General features: G+C 39.1%; 1 pseudogene; it reads right to left on the bottom strand.

Moving 5' to 3' along the window:
* Positions 1-1,441: 1,441 nt before the first annotated feature.
* On the bottom strand, positions 1,442-1,541 carry LOC127184499 (uncharacterized; annotated as a pseudogene).
* Between the last annotated feature and the right edge of the window lie 5,135 nt (positions 1,542-6,676).

Genomic DNA, 6,676 nt, shown 5'->3' with positions numbered 1-6,676 from the left:
AATATTTTCTCCCATTTGGTGGGCTGCATCTTCATTAGATTGTCAATTTTCCTTGCTGGACAGAGGCGATTTTGTTTCATGAGTTTTCATTTACCAATGGTTGGCCTTCTTTCCTGAGTGAGCAAAGCACGGATTAAAAAGTTCTTGAATATGCCTATGTCTTTTAAGGTTCTCTCTACCTCTTGCTTTAGCATTTTCAGAGTTTGTGTGTTATATGGAAGTCCTTGATCCATTTGGAGTTGATCTTTTTGTGGAAGGTGAGAGAAAAGCTATCTGGTTTTATTCCTTTGGTGTGGACACAGCTCTGCCCCCTTCCCAACTTCCACTTTTGAGATGTTGCTCTCTGTCTCAAAACCTGGTGACTGAAGATGTGTAGAATTGCATCTGGATCCTCTATGTGATTTCCCTGATCTGTGATCTATGTGCTCATTCCTCCCTCCCTCTGTCTCTTTCTCTGTCCCTCTCTGTCTCTGTCTCTCTGTGTCTGTCTGTCTGTCTGTTTGTCTCTCTCTCTGTTCCAATACCATGCTATTATTTATTTATTTATTTTTGGTTTTTCGAGACAGGGTTTCTCTGTGTAGCCTTGGCCATCCTGGACTCACTTTGTAGACCAGGCTGGCCTCGAACTCACAGTGATCTGCCTGCCTCTGCCTCCTGAGTGCTGGGATTAAAGGCGTGCGCCACCACGCCCGGCTACCATGCTATTTTTATTACTGTGATTCTGTATTAGAGTTTGAAATCAGGTATAACTCAATAATATTTTTGAAGGTTGCATTGGCTATTTATATTTTTGTATTAAACATAAGTTTTAATATTGTTATTTTATTTCAGTGAAAATATTGTGCAGGGATTTTGATTGGGATTGCCTTGATTGCAGTTGCATGGAATCTGTAAACTGCTTTTGGCAAAATAGCTATTTTCACAATATTGATTCTATCAATCCATGGCCTTGGGAGATCCTCTTCAATTATTTCCTTCTTCAACTTCTTTGTTTAATTTTTTGAAGTTTTCATTGTAGTGACCCCCATTTTCTTGATAAAGTTTCTTCCAAGGTTTTTCATGTTTATGAGGCTAATGTGAATGGTATTGTTTCACTATTTTTTTTCCTAGGGTTGTTTTGAAATTATCAGCACATAGGCAGTCCATTGCTCTTTTATGCATTAATTTTGTACCTAATACTCTGTGGGAAGTGTTTATCAGATCTAGGAGATTTTTGCTGTCATCGTTAGGGTCTCTTAAAAGTGATGTCATCTGCAAATATATTTGTTTCTTCCTTTCCTACTTATATCTCTTATATTTTCTCTTATTTTGTTGCTCTAGCTAGGAATTGGAATAGTAAATTGAATCAGAGTGGAAGGAGTGGAAACCTTGTCTAGTTTTCAGTTTTAGTGGGAATGCTTCAGGTTTTCTACATTTAATATGATATTGTATAGGTTGATCATATGAAGCCTTTAATAGGTTAAGAAATGTTCTCTTCCATGTGCAGGGGCTATGCTAATCTCTGTATCATTCCAATTTTAGTATATGTGCTGTCAAAGCGAGTTCAGCTATAAAAAACAAGGAAAATTTGAAATTTGCAGGCAAATGGATGGAATTAGAAAATCATTCTGAGTGAGGTAACCCAGCCTCAGAAAGACATGCATGGTATATACTTACTTATAAGTGGAAATTAGCTGAACACATATGTCTTCTATGAGACTCCACCCAATGGGGGATAGGGACAGATGCTGGAACTCATTGCTGGACTACGGCTGAAACACAGAGTGGTACAGAAAAATGGGGGGATAGAAGGACCCAGAGGGTTCAGGAGCCCCACAAGGAGACTATCAAGGCTGGTGGATCTGGACACAGGGGGGTCTGCACAAACTGTTGCACCAACCAAAGGCAATGCATGCAGTAAATCTACATCTCCTGTTCAGAGCCCATGATTATGGGGAGAGTGGGGACTGCCTCTGACATGAACTCTGGTGTCCCCAATTTGAGCACTTCCCCTTGGTGGGGAGGCATGGTGGACACACAGAAGAAGGGGAAGCAGGCTACATGGATGAGACCTGATAGGCTGTGGTCATATGGTGGGGGAGGAGGTTACCTTCTGTCAGAGATCTAGGGGAGGGGAATAGGGCTGTAGAGAGAGGGAGGGTGGGAACAGGAAGATACAAATGAGGGGATAATAATTCACCAACCCTACATCTGACAAAGGTCTAATATCCAAAATATAGAAAGAACTCAGGAAATTAAACACCACCAAACCAAATAACCCAATTGAGAAATGGGGCTCGGAACTAAACAGAGAATTCTCAACAGAGGAATATCAAATGGCTGAGAAACACTTAAAGAAATGCTCACATCTTTAGTCATCAAAGAAATGCAAATCAAAACAACCCTGAGATTCCATCTTACATCGATCAGAATGGCTAAGATCAAAAATTCAAGTGACTGCACGTATTCTTTTAAAAATTTACTTACTTATGCACTTCATTTGCTGATTTCAGCCCCTCTCCATTCTTCCCAGTTGCTGCACCACACACCATCTCCCCAACTCTTACGTCTCCTTCCTCTCAGAGAAGGGGAAAACTCTCCATGGGTACCAATCCCCTCTAGCACATTAAGTCACTGCAAAACTAAGTCCATCCTCTTCCACTGAGACCAGACAAGGGACCCCAATTAGAGGTACAGAATCAAAAAGGAGGCATCAGAGTCAGAGAAAGCCCCACTCCAGTTGTTAGGGTATCTACACTAAGACCAAGCTGCACATGTGCTACATATGTGCAGTGGGTCTAGGACCAGTCCATACATGGTTTTTGGTTGGTGGTTAAATGTTTCTGAGCCCTATGATCCCATGTTAGTTCGAACCCCTATCCAGATCTAGCCAATGGACAGGACATTCTCCACAGTTGAGTGGAGAGTGGGGTCTGACTTTCACGCGTACTCTGGTGCCTCATATTTGACCACGTTCCCTGGATGGGGAGGCCTGGTGGCACTCAGAGGAAGGATAGCAGGCTACCAAGAAGAGATCTGATACCCTATGAGCATATACAGGTGGAGGAGGTCCCCCTCAGTCATAGGAGAGGGGAGTAAGGGGAAAATGGGAGGGAGGGAGGAATGGGAGGATATAAGGGATGGGGTAACATTTGAGATGTAATATGAATAAATCAATAAAATATATTAAAAAATAAAAAAAATATTAAATTACCATAAAAAAATTCAAGTGACATCACATGCTGGCAAGGATATGGAGAAAGAGGAACATTCCTTCATTGTTGGTGGGAATGCAAACTTGTACAATCACTTTGGAAATTTATCTGTTGCTTTCTTAGAAAACAGGGAATATGGCTGCCTCAAGACGCAGATATTCCACTCCTTGAAATATACCCAGAAAATGCTCTACCACACAACAAGGACATATGCTCAACCATGTTCATAGCAGCCTTATTCATAATAGCCAGAACCTGGAAACAGCCTAAATGTCCCTCATTTGAAGAATGGATAAAGAAACTGTGGTACATTTACATTATGGAATACTACTCAGCTATTATAAACAAGGAAATCCCAAAATTTGTGGCCAAATGGATGGAACTAGAAATGATCATAATGAGTGAGTTAATCCAGAAGCAGAAAGACTCACATGGTATATACTCACTTATAATTGGGCACTAGCCCAAAAGGCATGTCCCATGAAAGTCTTCACTTACCAGGAGATTGGGATAGTTGTGAGGACATCCTACTGGGAATCTAGGAAAGAGAAATATAGGAGATGGGGAAATAGAAGGACCTAGAGGGTCCTAGAAACCTACAAGAAAAACATCGTGATCAGGGCCCAGGCGCGTCTGCTCAAACTATTGCACTAACCAAGGACAATACAAGTAGTAAACATTGAACCCCTACTCTGATCTACCCAATGGACAGGAGGATATTCTCCACAATTATGTGGAGAGCAGGGACTGACTCTGACATGAACTCTGGTGCTCCATATTTGACCACCTCCCCTTTGTGGGGAGGCCTGATGGCACTCAAAGAAAGAATAAGCAGGATATCAAGATGAGACTTGATAGCCTATGACCATGTAGTGGGGGAGGAGTTCTCCCTCAGTCATAGAACTAGGAGAGGGGAATAGGGTGGAAGTGGGAGGAAAGGAGGAATTGGAGGACACAAGTGATGGGACAAAAATTGAGTTGTAATCTGAATAAATTAATTAAATAAAAAATAAAATAAAAAACAATTGCAGGTGTAATCTGAATAAATTATAATAAATTAAAAACAACAATAATAAAGAAAAAAAGTTATGTTCCCTTTATTCCTAGATTTCAAAGGCTTTAATCATGAAGCGACAATGTATATTATCAAAGACTTTGACATTTTTTGAAATGCTCATGTGATTTCTTTGAATCTAAAATAGATCAATTGCTTTGTAGATTTGTGTATGTTGGATGATCCATGCACCTCTGGAAGGAATCCAGCTTGGTTATGATGGACAGTCTTTTGATGTGTTCTTGTATTTATTTGCAAGTATTTTTTATCTTTTTTAAACTTGAAATCATGTTACATACAATATAATTTTATCATATTTTTTTCTCTCTCCCAGCTCCTCCCAGTTCCTCCCCACCTTATTACCTACCAAACTTCATTCTTCCCACCTCCATAAAAATTCCTAACACCAACAACAGAAAACAAATGCCAAGACAAACAAAGAAACAACAAAAAAGTAATACAAATTAAAAAGAAGAAAATTGGCCTCTAATACTCAGTACATGGCTGTATAATGCTGGGGAAATGTATTTACAATTTCTTAAATATAGGTGCAAATATGCTTCTCAAACATAAATCTATCTTCATTACATGACAGATCAGTCTAACCAAATCACTTACTGTTTAATTCACTGAATTGATACAATAATAAATACATGAATATATGCCTCACCTACCTGACCATAAGACTTAATGAGTACTTTAGTACACTATATTGATTATACTACAAATATTTTTACCCCTAGTCTTTCTTTATCAACAAAACTTATTTAATAAAAGTGGTTAGTAAAGATTTATTTGTATATATGGATTTGTTTTCCAACATTTGAATCCTTATCATATTTTTAGTGTCTTTTCCAGTTTTAGAAATATACATCAATCTATGTTTTGGTGCCTGTATTTTTATTTGTTACATGTAATTGAAAGCAATTAAACCTTCAAAATTAGTAGACTCATTAGTTTGACTACAGAGCACAAATGAGTCTTCAATCATTTACAGGGACGATTGCATTCTGTGATGCCTTTTATGGACATTTAGTGATGCAAACATCTGCAGGATTTGTCCTCTCATACGACCTAAGAAGCAATGTACAGTTGTCATTGTAGCCAGGGTTACAGAAGGCCAAACCTAGGACAATTCAAAAACAACAACAACAACAACAGAGAAGACAGGATTTCGCTGCACTCACTGTAAAGCTCATGTTTGCCTTTAAAACCTTAATGCTCCTGCCTCATCAGTTTCTGGGTGCTTCAATTACAGGTGTGTGAAATACTGTGTCTGTCCCATGGCTTTTACTTCTATGTGGTACAGTAATAACCAGAGAGGTTACCAGTTAATGCTTATAAGACATTCTTGGCAAAGTACAAACAGTTAGATGGCGTCAGTCAATAGGTGTAATTTCAAGAAACTTGAAGTAGACAAACTGCTGATCCATAGGTTCTGGTTTAAGACTGTAATACTGCTGAGCCCACGGTAAGTATACTATTTAAGTTTCACTAATAAAAATATTAAGCACTATAAAATTCGGGCTAAAATTGCCATTGCAAATCTGCTACCTGGTGAGAATACACTGGGGAAGCACAAAATAAAATTGAGTGGTAGGCACAGACTTTGTGAAGCTGGCAGGAGGCGAGAGTTCAAGAGCAGCTCAAGCACCAGGACAATTAGGATGGCCATTTTGCTCCTCGGCAAAGCTGTAAGGAAGATTTGCTGTGTGCAAAGGTTGTTTCTACTTGGACTGAGAACAGCTAATGGATTGGCAATGAAATTTTAGTACAAACTTAAATTACAGTCAAATGGATTTGTTCAGAGCCTGTGATTTATTTTGAGTATTTCTTTGTTCACTAAAAGGGAGGCATGGGCACTGGCTGATATATTGTTAAGTCTTCAGTTGTATACCGTGATTAGTGAAAGCCTGCACACTGTAGTGGGATGTACTTGCCTCTAATGAGACATGCCAGGCACCCTCTTACCTCCAGTCCTTGGCAATGCTCTGCTCTCTGAAATACTTTTTCTTCCAAGTATCTGCAGTCAGCCAACATTCTTTCTTCACCTCTTTTCTTGGCGTTGACCTCTTCTTACATTTCCCTGGTGGCTAAGGATGTTAAGCCTTTTTAAATGTGTTTCTCAGGAGTTTGTATCTCATCCTTTGAGAACTTTGTTAAGTTCCATTCACATTGTTTAATTTGATTGTTTGCTTTCTTGATGTTAACTTTTGTATAGTCTGGAATCCAGCTGTTTGTCAGAAATCTAGTTAGAAAGATTTTTTCCTACTATGTTGTCTGCCTCTTTCCTCACACGATGGTGTTCTTTGCCATATAGAAGACGTTTAGTTTTGTGAGGTCCATTTATTAGTTGTTGATCTTAATGCCTGCATCTGGGATCCTGTTTGGAAAGTTTTTCCCATGTCAAGAATACATTCAACTTTCT

The sequence above is a fragment of the Acomys russatus genome, chromosome 32, assembly GCF_903995435.1.
Source record: "Acomys russatus chromosome 32, mAcoRus1.1, whole genome shotgun sequence".
Classification (NCBI taxonomy): Eukaryota; Metazoa; Chordata; class Mammalia; order Rodentia; family Muridae; genus Acomys; species Acomys russatus.
This window is presented reverse-complemented; position numbering and strand designations above follow the sequence as displayed.